Here is a 13,711-nt window from a genome sequence, read left to right as displayed (position 1 = left end):
CAGGATGGAGACACATGGTGAAGGATCATGGAGCAGGATGGATACAATGGAAACACATGGGACATGATCATGGGACAGATGGGGCCAAAAAAAGCATGTGACATGCTGTGATCTGTGTTGCGTGAAACAGCACCAATCACAGCCGTCACAATGGGTCGGGTGATCGCGATGTCACCTCACCTAATTAATCCCTTTGGGTTAATGCAAAATAGCAATCACTGCCCTGCACGCCATTTTTGTCTCAGATTTGGAATGCAGAGCGGTTCTCTAGACCAGGGTTCCCCAACCCCAGTCCTCAAGGCCCACCAACAGATCATGTTTTCAGGATTTCCTTTGTATTGTACAGGTGATAATTGCTTCACCTGATTAATAAAGAAATCCAGAAAACATGATCTGTTGGTGGGCCTTGAGGATTGGAGTTGGGGAACCCTGCTCTAGACCCTCTGTGTACCTGAGAAAAGAATTCACTGGTGGCCAGTGTGATCTCCCCTGTGATCTGTGCTCTGCTGTGTGACTTATCTGTGATCACAGCAGCAGCACCTCCCCCATCCCTGTCCCCCCCCGTTCCAGTACCCCCCCTCCACTCCCAACTGAATTTTTAGCACACGTTTTTGCGTTTTTTTTGTGTGTGTGACATCCTGCGCAGAGCATTTGTGCTCTTCCTGTGTCCACAGCGCTCTGATCAGTATTGCTGCTGATCAGAGACCGCGCCATGGGACTTATTCTTTTTTAGTTAGCGTAGCAGACGTCGAAGTGTAAGCGGTCCGATTTTTTTCTTTAGTAATTAGTACAGAGTAGTTTTATACATAGCAAGGTAGCGTAGCTGGTGTCACAGTGTTAGTGTGGACCGATGATCTTTTAGAGAAAAAAAAAAAAGTCATACACAGTAGTTTTATAGGTAGGGAGGTAGCGTTTTTTTTTTTTTTGCATAAAAATCCTTTCGCCTGGTAATTTCTACTGAATTAAGGAAGCATACGTCACATTGTTGGGGATGTTAGTTTTTCTTTTGTAAAAAAAAGAATTAGTTGCGTCGGGTAGATTTATAGGGAGGTCATTAGCGTAGTGAACGTATTTTTTTTATATACAAACTTATTTTTTTACATTTAATTTTTTTCATTTTTTTGTCTACATTTTATTGCTCTACTTTTTCTCTCTGTGTTTTATAATAAATAGTACCCTATACACAAGCCCCACACATTACACGTGTAAAAGCACCACTTACACACAAATCCACAAAAAAAACCCCCCAAAAAACGGCCTATTCGTCAACAAGACGCTATTCACCAGGAGGCATACCCCTTCCTTACCTCCAACACAGATTCTGGGAGTGTGGAAGATCCCATATTCCTCTATTCCTCCTCCTCATCTAGTGAGGAAGGACCACCAGCAAGGCACCCTAGGACTCAGGCAACTCCTACAGCAATCGATCCCATATGGATTGCACCACCTGAAAATTATCAGCCCGCCATTCCGGATTTCATCGGCAGCTCAGAAATCCAGTTTGACACCACAGGCCTCACTGACATTGACTTCTTCAAATTCTTTTTCAGTGAGGAACTAATAAATGTCATGGTGGCCCAGAAAAACCTGTATGCCCATCAATTTTTCACCCAAAATTCCATGTTATCATATGCCAGATGGAGCCCTATAAATGTGTGGCGCCCCCAGGAGTATGGTCGCCACAGTGGCTTTGCCTTCCTCCAGGGGAGGGTAATGCCAGGCTTGGAGGCAATGATGGGTCTCTCTCGCAGTCAATCTATGCATGCAACACAGTTCCACTCCAGGCCAGCAGGGGGAACTCTGAACCGGGATTAAGGGGAGGAGTGCTCTCTGAGGGCCAAGAGGAAGGAGTGGTTAGTTAGTCTGCGGAGGGTGAAGTGTGCAGACGTGTAGAGAGAAGCTGGAGGTTGAGCTAGGAAAGGAGAGCTCCCACACAGTGAGAGCGCATGAACTGGAGCCTGGTCTTCACGGTTGTACGGATACTAATGGTCCTACAACAGACACCAGAGGAGTAGGAGGCTGTAAATGCCCTACTCCCATCTAAGACTTGAGGGCACAACAGCAGATTGGATAGTGAGCCAGGACTCAGAGAGAAGTCCCCGAGAAAGGCTACAGCTGTCTGCCGTGCAAGTAAGGTTCTTGGGAACATCTGACAGGAGTAACTTCAGTGTAACTCAGTACTTGGAGTACTTCATTCAAACAAGCGCTAGGAAGGAGACTGCACAGCCCATCTGCTGAGAGAGAATCCCTGAATTGCTTCCAGGCTAGCCTGCTCCGTTACCATCTGTAATCAGGACCCTGGACTGCAGTTATCAAGTAAAGGTACAGAAATTGCACCCCGCTGTGTCTTGTCTGCTTCCTACCCTTACGGCACTGCTACATCCCCGTGCCAACCACTTCTACATTGCCCTGGGACTACAGCTTCACCTGTGGGGAGCTTTTACACCTTTGCTGCACCCTACCATCATTCCCAGTGGATCTGCATGCAGCATCGGCTTAACATCTCACTTGCCGAGCACCACAGGTGGCGTCACAAACTGTTCATTTAAACCATTACATTCCCCCATTACTTGGGCGCCCAGGGCCACGGTCCGGGTCACCGTGTGACACATTCCACTGACACCGGCCCGGTGCCGAGTACCCCACAGCCCTGGGAGGGTGACCCAAATGCAGCAACGATGGACATTTTGGGGAATTGTGCTGCAAATGGGCATAATCCGAAAACCAGAGCTTCGACAAAAATGGAGTACTGATATTCTCTACAGTACACCGGTATTACTAATAGCCATTACAAGGACATGATTTGAAGCGATCCAAAAACTTTTGCATTATAGTGATAATGTGCAGTGTCCTCCCTGAGACGATCCAAACTTTGATCGTCTATATAAAGTTCAACCAGTGGTTGAACACCTCAGCAGAAAATTTGCTGAGGCGTAGACACCCCAGAGGAACATCGCTATTGATAATCTATGACTCATTACTCATTTCAAAGGGAGGGTAAAATTCCGACAACACCTCTCCAGTAAGACGGTCAGGTACGAAATAAAACTGTATAAACTGTGCGAGAGTACCTCAGGGTACACCCACAGATTTATTGTCTATGAGGGTAAGGAACACCCAGATTAACCCCCCTGAATGCCCTCCCCCCCCCCTTCATCCTGTGGGTGAGTGGGAAAATTGTGTGGTAATTGCTGCACCCACTGCTGGATAAGGGTCATCACCTCTACCTTGATAACTTTTACACCAGCATCCCACTCTTCAAGACCCTCTCTGCCAGAGGTACAGTTGCACGTGGCACCATGCAAAAAAATCAGTGAGGTCTCCCTAAGCCGCTAATTGAGCAAACGCTGAGAAAAGCGGAAAGCAGATCCCAATGTAGCGTCAAGATGCTGGTGGTCAAGTATAAGGACAAAAGGGATGTCCTTATGTTGACCACGATACACCGTGAAAACAGCTCCCTTTGTGGGACCACAACACCAGTCCCAAAGCCAGATTGTGTCTTGGGCTGGAGTCACACACAACGAATAAAAAATCGGTCCCATTTTAACGGTCCGAAATCGCACAAAGGTATCTTAACCTGTGATCCGTTTTTGATGCGATTTTTCTTCACTGATGTGATTTTAATCGCATGTAAGCATCCTTTTGACATCCGTCTGGCGACATTTTCTCGCAGGAAAGCAAAATGGACAAATAATGGAGCCCAATGACAGGTTTCCCCACACAAACGAATTAATAGATATGGACACATTAAATAAATATATATATATAAATATATATATATATATATATATATATATATATATATATATATATATTTTTTATACATGTTATAGAGACACATTTATATATATATTTGTAATTCATACAGTTCTTAATTGCAGAATAGCCGCAGACACATTAGCCGGCTTTTGTATAACATTCTCCTGCCCGACATGAAATGACACATGGTTTACATATAGTTAACCGTTTCATTTCATTTTTTTTTTTTATGTCTATCACTATTAATTATATGAGGGATTGTGGGTTAAATTTTGGGCTTGTAGGGGTTCATTTAAGGGGTTAATTCGTTATTAAATTGCGGAGACTCCCGCTGACGTCACTGAGGCTGCAGGGAGTCCCCGTAATTTAATACAACGAATTAACCCCTTAAATGAACCCCTACAAGCCCAAAATTTAACCCACAAGCCCTCATATAATTAATAGTGACAGACATAAAAAAAAACATGAAATGAAATGGTTAACTATATGTAAACCATGTGTCATTTCATGTCGGGCAGGAGAATGTTATACAAAAGCCGGCTAATGTTTCTGCGGCTATTCTGCAATTAAGAACTGTGTGAACTAGAAATATATATTAATGTGTCTCTATAGCATGTATAAAATATATATATATATAAAAATATATATATTCAGTGGGGCAAAAAAGTATTTAGTCAGTCAGCAATAGTGCAAGTTCCACCACTTAAAAAGATGAGAGGCGTCTGTAATTTACATCATAGGTAGACCTCAACTATGGGAGACAAACTGAGAAAAAAAAATCCAGAAAATCACATTGTCTGTTTTTTTTTCCTTTTATTTGCATATTATGGTGGAAAATAAGTATTTGGTCAGAAACAAAATTTCATCTCAATACTTTGTGATATATCCTTTGTTGGCAATGACAGAGGTCAAACGTTTTCTGTAAGTCTTCACAAGGTTTCCACACACTGTTGTTGGTATGTTGGCCCATTCCTCCATGCAGATCTCCTCTAGAGCAGTGATGTTTTTGGCTTTTCGCTTGGCAACACGGACTTTCAACTCCCTCCAAAGGTTTTCTATAGGGTTGAGATCTGGAGACTGGCTAGGCCACTCCAGGACCTTGAAATGCTTCTTACGAAGCCACTCCTTCGTTGCCCTGGCGGTGTGCTTTGGATCATTGTCATGTTGAAAGACCCAGCCACGTTTCATCATCAATGCCCTTGCTGATGGAAGGAGGTTTGCACTCAAAATCTCACGATACATGGCCCCATTCATTCTTTCATGTACCCGGATCAGTCGTCCTGGCCCCTTTGCAGAGAAACAGCCCCAAAGCATGATGTTTCCACCACCATGCTTTACAGTAGGTATGGTGTTTGATGGATGCAACTCAGTATTCTTTTTCCTCCAAACACGACAAGTTGTGTTTCTACCAAACAGTTCTAGTTTGGTTTCATCAGACCATAGGACATTCTCCCAAAACTCCTCTGGATCATCCAAATGCTCTCTAGCAAACTTCAGACGGGCCCGGACATGTACAGGCTTAAGCAGTGGGACACGTCTGGCACTGCAGGATCTGAGTCCATGGTGGCGTAGTGTGTTACTTATGGTAGGCCTTGTTACATTGGTCCCAGCTCTCTGCAGTTCATTCACTAGGTCCCCCCGCGTGGTTCTGGGATTTTTGCTCACCGTTCTTGTGATCATTCTGACCCCACGGGGTGGGATTTTGCGTGGAGCACCAGATCGAGGGAGATTATCAGTGGTCTTGTATGTCTTCCATTTTCTAATTATTGCTCCCACAGTTGATTTCTTCACTCCAAGCTGGTTGGCTATTGCAGATTCAGTCTTCCCAGCCTGGTGCAGGGCTACAATTTTGTTTCTGGTGTCCTTTGACAGCTCTTTGGTCTTCACCATAGTGGAGTTTGGAGTCAGACTGTTTGAGGGTGTGCACAGGTGTCTTTTTATACTGATAACAAGTTTAAACAGGTGCCATTACTACAGGTAATGAGTGGAGGAAAGAGGAGACTCTTAAAGAAGAAGTTACAGGTCTGTGAGAGCCAGAAATCTTGATTGCTTGTTTCTGACCAAATACTTATTTTCCACCATAATATGCAAATAAAAGGAAAAAAAAAACAGACAATGTGATTTTCTGGATTTTTTTTTCTCAGTTTGTCTCCCATAGTTGAGGTCTACCTATGATGTAAATTACAGACGCCTCTCATCTTTTTAAGTGGTGGAACTTGCACTATTGCTGACTGACTAAATACTTTTTTGCCCCACTGTATATATATATATTTATTTATTTAATGTGTCTATATCTATTAATTTGTTGCTTTATTTAACTGGACACTGTGATTTTACTGTATTTAGGAAAAAAAATTGCCGGCTTTTGGTGCGATTTTTATCGCAACTCACACATCGGGTCCGTTTGCAATCCAATTTTTTCTCGCCCCCATAGACTTGCATTGTTGAATCCGATCCGAAAATCGGTGACAATCGCAGCATGCTGCAATTGTCTCGGTCAGAGGATCGGATGCGATAAAAAATCGCATGATGTGAGCTGCCCCATAGAATAACATGGGTTTGAATGCAATGCGATTTTTTATCGCATTGCATTCGTCCGTTTTATTCGCCAGTGTGACTCCAGCCTTGGATAACAATCGGCACATGGGGGGTGTAGATCTCTCAGATGAGGTCCTCTAACCATACAGTGCCATGCGAAAAGCCAAGGTATGGTACAAAAAAGTGGCTGTGCACATTGTACAGATGGGACTGTACAATGCTTTTGTGCTGTTCCAATCTGCAGGCAATACAGGGTGCTTCCTTCAGTTTCAGGAGGAAGTCATCAAGGCCCTACTGTTTGGCACTCAGGGAGGTGAGGGTCTTCTGAATCTGGTAGTGCCTGTATTTTCCCAGGTCAATATTTCCCAGGACCGGTTCCCCAAACAGTGAGGACAGGACGATCACAAAAAAGGTGCAGAGAATGCTCCAAGAGGGAAATCCGAAACTACACAATTTACCATTGTGAAACCTGCCCTGAGAAACCAGGCCTTTGCATTAAGGATTGTTTCAAAGCATACCACACGTCCACAAATTACTAAAATTAGTTTACACTCTGTTGACAGAACTCACTTTTATGATCTGATGTACCCCGCACATCTTACACATACCGCCACATTATAAATTCATACACCAGTAAAACCAAAAGCATTATAATTGTTACTATAAAATTATGACTCTAGATAAATTCCTTGGGAGGTCTAGTTTCCAAAATGGGGTCACTTGTGAGGGATTTCCATTGCTTAGATATAGGGGCTCTGAAATGCAACATGACGCCCGAAGACTATTCCATCAAAGTCTGCAATACAAAACGTCACTCCTTCCGTTCGAAGCCCTGCCGTGCACTCAGTGGATTTCCGCCAGATATGAGGTATCAGCATACTAAGGAGAAATTGCTCAACAACATTAGTGGATCATTTTCTTCATTTACACTTGTGAAAATAAAAAAAAATGTTGCTAAATGATCATTTTTGTGGAAAAAATTAGATTTTTTATTTTCACATCTCTACGTTATAAATGTCTGTGAAGCACCTGGGGGCTTAAAGCTTCCATTTTGGAAACTTGAAGGGTCTAGTTTCCAAAACGGGGTTACTTATAGGTTTTTCCAAGGTTTAGGTATATCCGGGGCTCCTCAAACGCGACATGGCATCCGATCTCAATTTCAGACAATTTTGCGTTCAAGAAGTTAAAAGGTGCTCCTTCCATTCCGAGCCCTGCCCTGCGCCTAAAACAGTGGTTTTCCCCCATATATGGTGTATCGGCATACTTAGGGGAAATTGCGCAACATCTTTTGTGGTCAATTTTCTCGTTTTACCCTTGAAAAAAATAAAAACAATTGTTGCTAAAAGATCATTTATGTGACTAAAAAGTGGTTTTGAGTACCTTGAGGGGTGCAGTTTTTAGAATGGTGTCACATTTGGGTATTTTCTTTCATATAGACCCCTCAAAGTGACATCAAATGTGAGGTGGTCAATAAAAAAAATTGTTTTGTAAATTTTGTTGAAAAAATGAAAAATCGCTGGTCAACTTTTAACCGCTTCCCGACCGCCCACTGTAGATAAACGTTGGCGCTTGCTGGGCTTTGTGCAGCGCCGACGTTTATCTACTGTTGGCGGTTTTGTGCCCCCCGGGGCCCCCACATACCTTATAACGCGGGGATCCCGGTGCACAATGCATGCTGGGACCCCCGACGTCATCGAGACCTGATTGGTTCAGGTCCTGATGACGTCAGCGTCACAGCAGCCAATGAGAGCGCTCGCTGGGAAAGCTGCTTGTTTCCCGGCAATCTCACTCACTGTAACGCGACTTCTTCTCTGATCTCACACTGACAGATGATCAGAGGTGAAGCAGCGTTACTGTGTGACTAGATCGCTGCCTGGCACAGCTGTGCCAGGCAGCGATCTTGTCACACAGTAACACTGCTTCTCCTCTGATCATCTGTCAGTGTGAGATCAGAGGAGAAGTCACGTTACTGTGTGCCAGGCAGCGATCTTGTCACTTAGTAACGCTGCTTCACCTCTGATCATCTGTCAGTGTGAGATCAGAGGAGAAGTGGCGCTACTATGAGTCAGATCGCAGGGCAGCGATCTTGTCACAAAAAGAAAAAAGTAAAGAAAAAAAAAAGCAGGTACACAGGTTAGGGCTAGGGTTAGGGTTAGGGCTAGGGTTAGGGCTGGGATTAAGGTTATGGGTGTGTTGGTGTTAGGTTTGTGGTTAGGGTTATGGTTAGGGCTGAGATTAGGGTTAGGGGTGTGTTGGGGTTAGGGTTGGAATTAGAATTGGGGGTTTCCACTGTTTAGGCACATCAGGGGCTCTGTAAATGCAATATGACGCCCGCAGACCATTCCATCAAAGTCTGCATTTCAGAACATCACTACTTCCCTTCCGAGCCCCACCGTGTGCCCAAACAGTAGTTTTCTCCCACATATGGGGTACCAGCGTACTCAGGACAAATTGGACAACAACTCTTAGGGTCCAATTTCTCCTGATACCCTTGTGAAAATAAAAATTGGGGGCTAAAAGATCATTTTTGTGGAAAAAAAATGATTTTTTTATTTTCACGCCTCTACATTATAAACTTTACTGAAACACTTGGGGGTTCAAAGTGCTCACCACACATCTAGATAAGTTCCTTGGGAGGTCTAGTTTCCAAAATGAGGTCACATGTGGGGGGTTTCCACTGTTTAGGTACATCAGGGGCTCTGCAAACGCGACATGACACCCGCTGACCATTCCATCAAAGTCTGCATTTCAGAACGTCACTACTTCCCTTCCGAGCCCCACCGTGTGCCCAAACAGTAGTTTTCTCCCACATATAGGGTACCAGCGTACTCAGGACAAATTGGACAACAACTCTTAGGGTCCAATTTCTCCTGTTACCCTTGGGAAAATAAAAATTGGAGGCTAAAAGATCATTTTTGTGGAAAAAAAATGATTTTCTTTATTTTCACGGCTCTACATTATAAACTTTAGTGAAACACTTGGGGGTTCAAAGTGCTCACCACACATCTAGATAAGTCCCTTGGGGGGGTCTAATTTCCAAAATGGGGTCACTTGTGGGGGGTTTCCACTGTTTAGGTACATCAGGGGCTCTGCAAACGCGACATGACACCCGCAGACCATTCCATCAAAGTCTGCATTCCAGAACATCACTACTTCCCTTCCGAGCCCCACCGTGTGCCCAAACAGTAGTTTTCTTCCACATATGGGGTACCAGTGTACTCAGAACAAATTGGACAACAACTTTTGGGGTCCAATTTCTCCTGTTACCCTTGTGAAAATAAGAAATTGGGGGCTAAAAGATCATTTTATGGAAAAAAAAAAGATTTTTTATTTTCATGGCTCTACGTTATAAACTTCTGTGAAGCACTTGGGGGTTCAAAGTGTTCAAGACACATCTAGATAAGTTCTTTAAGGGGTCTAGTTTCCAAAATGGGGTCACTTGTGGGGGGTTCCACTGTTTAGGTACATCAGGGGTTCTCCAAATGCGACATGGCATCCGATCTCAATTCCAGCCAATTCTGCATTGAAAAAGTCAAACGGCACTCCTTCCGTTCTGAGCTCTGCCGTGTGCTCAAACAGTGGTTTAGCCCCACATACGGGGTATTGGCATATTCGGGTGAAATTGCACAAAAAATTTTGTGGTTCATTTTCTCTTTTTACACTTGTGAAAATAAAAAAAAATGGTTTTGAAGTAAAATGTTTGTGAAAAAAAGTTAAATGCTTATTTTTTCCTTCCATATTCCATTCATTCATATGAAGCACCTGAAGGGTTAATAAACTTCTTTAATGTGGTTTTGAGTACATTGAGAGGTGCAGTTTTTAGAATGGTGTCACTTTTGGGTATTTTCTGTCATATTGACCCCCCAAACTCACTTCAAATGTGAGGTGGTCCCTAAAAAAAATGGTGTTGCAAATTTTGTTGTAAAAATGAGAAATCGCTGGTCAACTTTTAACCATTATAACTTCCTAAAAAAAAAAATTATGTTTCCAAGATTGTGCAGATGTAAAGTAGACATGTGGGAAATGTTATTTATTAACTAATTTTGTGCGATATCACTCTCTGATTTAAGGGCATAAAAATTAAAAGTTTGAAAATTGCAAAATATTCTAAATTTTCGCCAAATTTTGATTTTTTTAACAAATAAGCACAGATCATATCTAACAATTTTTACCACCATCATGAAGTACAATGTGTCATGAGAAAACAATGTCAGAATCAGTAGGATCCGTTGAAGCGTTCTAGAGTTATAACCTCATAAAGTGACACTGGTCAGAATTGAAAAAATTGGCCCGGTCACAAAGGCAAAAACAGGTTCGGGTGCGAAGGGGTTAACCCTTATAACTTCCTAACAAAGAAAAAAAATTTGGTCCCAAAAGTGTGTTGATGTAAAGTAAACATGTGTGAAATGTTATTTATGAACTATTTAGTGTGATATGTATGACTCTCTGATTTAAGGGCATAAAAATTCAAAGTTCAAAAATTGCTAAATTTTCACCAAATTTCTGATTTGTTTTCACAAATAAACTCAAGTCATATCAAAGACCTTTTTCCAGTATCATAAAGTGCAATATGGCACAAGAAAACAAAACTCAAAATCACTGGGATCTGTTGAAGCGTTCCAGAGTTATGGCCTCCTAAAGTGACAGTGGTCAGAATTGAAAAAAATGGCCTGGTCAGGAAGCTGAAAACAGGCTTCATGGTGAAGGGGTGAAAATAATTAGAAAATCATGTATCATTTCCTTTACTCTTCACAAATACTTTGCTACTTTGTGTTGGTATATCACATATCTCAATAAAATACATTTACTTTTGTGGGTGTAGCACGAAAAAATGAGGAAAAGTTCACGGGGTATGAATACTTTTTCAAGGAACTGAAGTTGTCAACTATGAATGAAACTATATTTACATTTAGCATACAACATACAGAAAAGCCTACAGATGACGGTGACCATTGAGTTCACGGTCTTTCAGTGAAAAGCTTCTCACTTTGGTTTGATGCTCAAGGGGGGAGGGGAACAGAAGAGGAGGTATGACAGAGTAAAGGCTTATTCACACGTCAGTACTTGGTCAGTATTTTGCATCAGTGTTTGTAAGCCAAAGCCAGGAATGGAACTTACCGAGAAAAAAATATAATTGAAAGACTGACTCCTGTTCCTTATTTTCGAGACATTCCTGGTTTTGGCATACAAATACTGATGAAATACTGATCAAAAATACTGATGTGTGAAAGAGGCCTAACATGGGATAATTGAAGATGAGAAGGGATTGCAGAGATTAATAAGGCACTGGCAGTGTGTCAAGGTATAAAAGAGTGTGACAAGATGACAGTAGGTGATCAGGTATAACAAGCAAAAAAAAAACGCACAAATGCAACAAAAAACAAGAAAAACCTGCTTTTTGCAGCAAGTTTCTTACTGCCAGGAGAGCAAGTTTTGCTGCAAAAAAAGAAAAAAAACAAAACCGCAATGTGTGAACATTTTCCGTCTTATCCGCTATCTCTCAGAAAACTCTCTTCTCGACCCTCTCCAACCCAGTTTCCGCTCTTTACACTCTACTGAAACTGCCCTCACTAAAGTCTCTAATGATCTGCTAACAGCTAAATCTAATGGTCATTACTCCTTGCTAATTCTCTTGGATCTCTCTGCAGCATTCGACACTGTGGATCATCAGCTCCTCCTCACTATGCTCCATTCCATTGGCCTCAAGGACACCGTTCTCTCCTGGTTCTCCTCCTATCTCTCCGACCGCTCCTTTACTGTTTCTTTTGCCGGCTCCTCCTCCTCTCACCTTCCCCTTACTGTTGGGGTTCCTCAAGGATCGGTTCTAGGCCCCCTCCTCTTCTCCTTGTACACTGCCCCTATTGGTCAAACAATCAGTAGATTTGGTTTCCAGTACCATCTCTATGCTGATGACACCCAATTATACGCTTCTTCTCCTGACATCACGCCAGCCTTTCTAGAAAACACTGGCGATTGTCTAAACGCTGTGTCTAATATCATGTCCTCACTATATCTGAAACTGAACCTGTCAAAGACTGAACTCCTGGTGTTTCCTCCCGCTACTAATGTACCTATACCCGACATTGCTATTTCTGTGTGTGGTTCCACTATTACTCCCCAGCAACATGCCCGCTGTCTTGGGGTCATACTTGATTCCGAGCTTTCCTTTGCCCCCCACATTCGATCACTGGCTCGCTCTTGTCATCTGCACCTCAAAAACATTTCTAGAATTCGACCTTTTCTTACTTTTGACTCTGCAAAAACTCTTACTGTTTCTCTTATTCATTCTCGTCTCGACTATTGTAACTCTCTTCTAATCGGTCTCCCTCTTACCAAACTCTCCCCTCTCCAATCTGTCTTGAATGCTGCAGCCAGGATCATATTCCTCACCAATCGTTACACCAATGCCTCTACCTTGTGCCAGTCATTAAACTGGCTACCCATCCACTCCAGAATTCAGTATAAACTTATTACCCTCACCCACAAAGCCCTCCATGGCTCAGCACCACCCTACATCTCCTCCCTTGTTTCAGTATACCACCCTACCCGCGCCCTCCGTTCTGCTGATGACCTGAGGTTAGCATCCTCAATAATCAGAACCTCCCACTCCCGTCTCCAAGACTTTACACGTGCCGCGCTAATTCTTTGGAATGCACTTCCCAGGTCAATACGATTAGTCCCCAATCCCCACAATTTTAAGCATGTCCTGAAAACGCATTTATTCAGTCAGGCCTATCGCCTCAACACATTAACCTAACCTATCCCTGTGTGGCAGAGCCAAAAGTTTTACCATAACCAGGTTCCCAGCATCATGTTCCCACATGCTTTATGCATCCATTAGCCCTTTGTGTCTGTACTGTTACACATTTAACATTATGGCTGGTCCATACAATCAGAGCAACTGTTACCACCCACCTTTCGTGTCTACCTCTTTCCTCATAGACTGGAAGCTTGCGAGCAGGGCCCTCACTCCTCTTGGTATTTGTTATAATCTACTGTATGTGATTATTGTTATGCTGTAATGTCTATTGTCTGTACAAATCCCCTCTGAAATGTAAAGTGCTGCGGAATATGTCGGCGCTATAAAAATAAAATTTATTATTATTATTATTAGCCTACAAAGGCTATATGTACTGAATGTGTGGGTAATGCAAAGAATCGTCACATGCTTCAGACAAACTAAAGAGGAAGCATTGACATGTGCAATAACGGCATTCAGGAAAGGGCTGAACGCTTATCTTATGACACATTTCAATAAAAGGGTCACAACTTCCAATTGTGTCAGTTATTATGCCAACATCTATTGATTAAAATGTACTTTTGTTTGTGGGGAAAACCCCTTTAAGGGTTATAAATATATGGTTGATCTCAGAAAGGCTGAATTTGATGGGCAGGTTTTTTAAACTAATGTTTT

General features: G+C 42.6%; 1 protein-coding gene across 2 annotated transcripts in view; it reads right to left on the bottom strand.

The window, feature by feature from the left end:
* Nucleotides 1-13,711, bottom strand: part of RNASET2 (ribonuclease T2) — a 208,907-nt gene that overhangs the window by 129,028 nt on the left and 66,168 nt on the right. The gene's annotated exons all lie outside the window — the stretch shown is intronic.

Source organism: Dendrobates tinctorius, unplaced genomic scaffold (genome assembly GCF_039654945.1).
Source record: "Dendrobates tinctorius isolate UK_male_01 unplaced genomic scaffold, ASM3965494v1 ptg000293l, whole genome shotgun sequence".
Taxonomy (NCBI): domain Eukaryota; kingdom Metazoa; phylum Chordata; class Amphibia; order Anura; family Dendrobatidae; genus Dendrobates; species Dendrobates tinctorius.
This window is presented reverse-complemented; position numbering and strand designations above follow the sequence as displayed.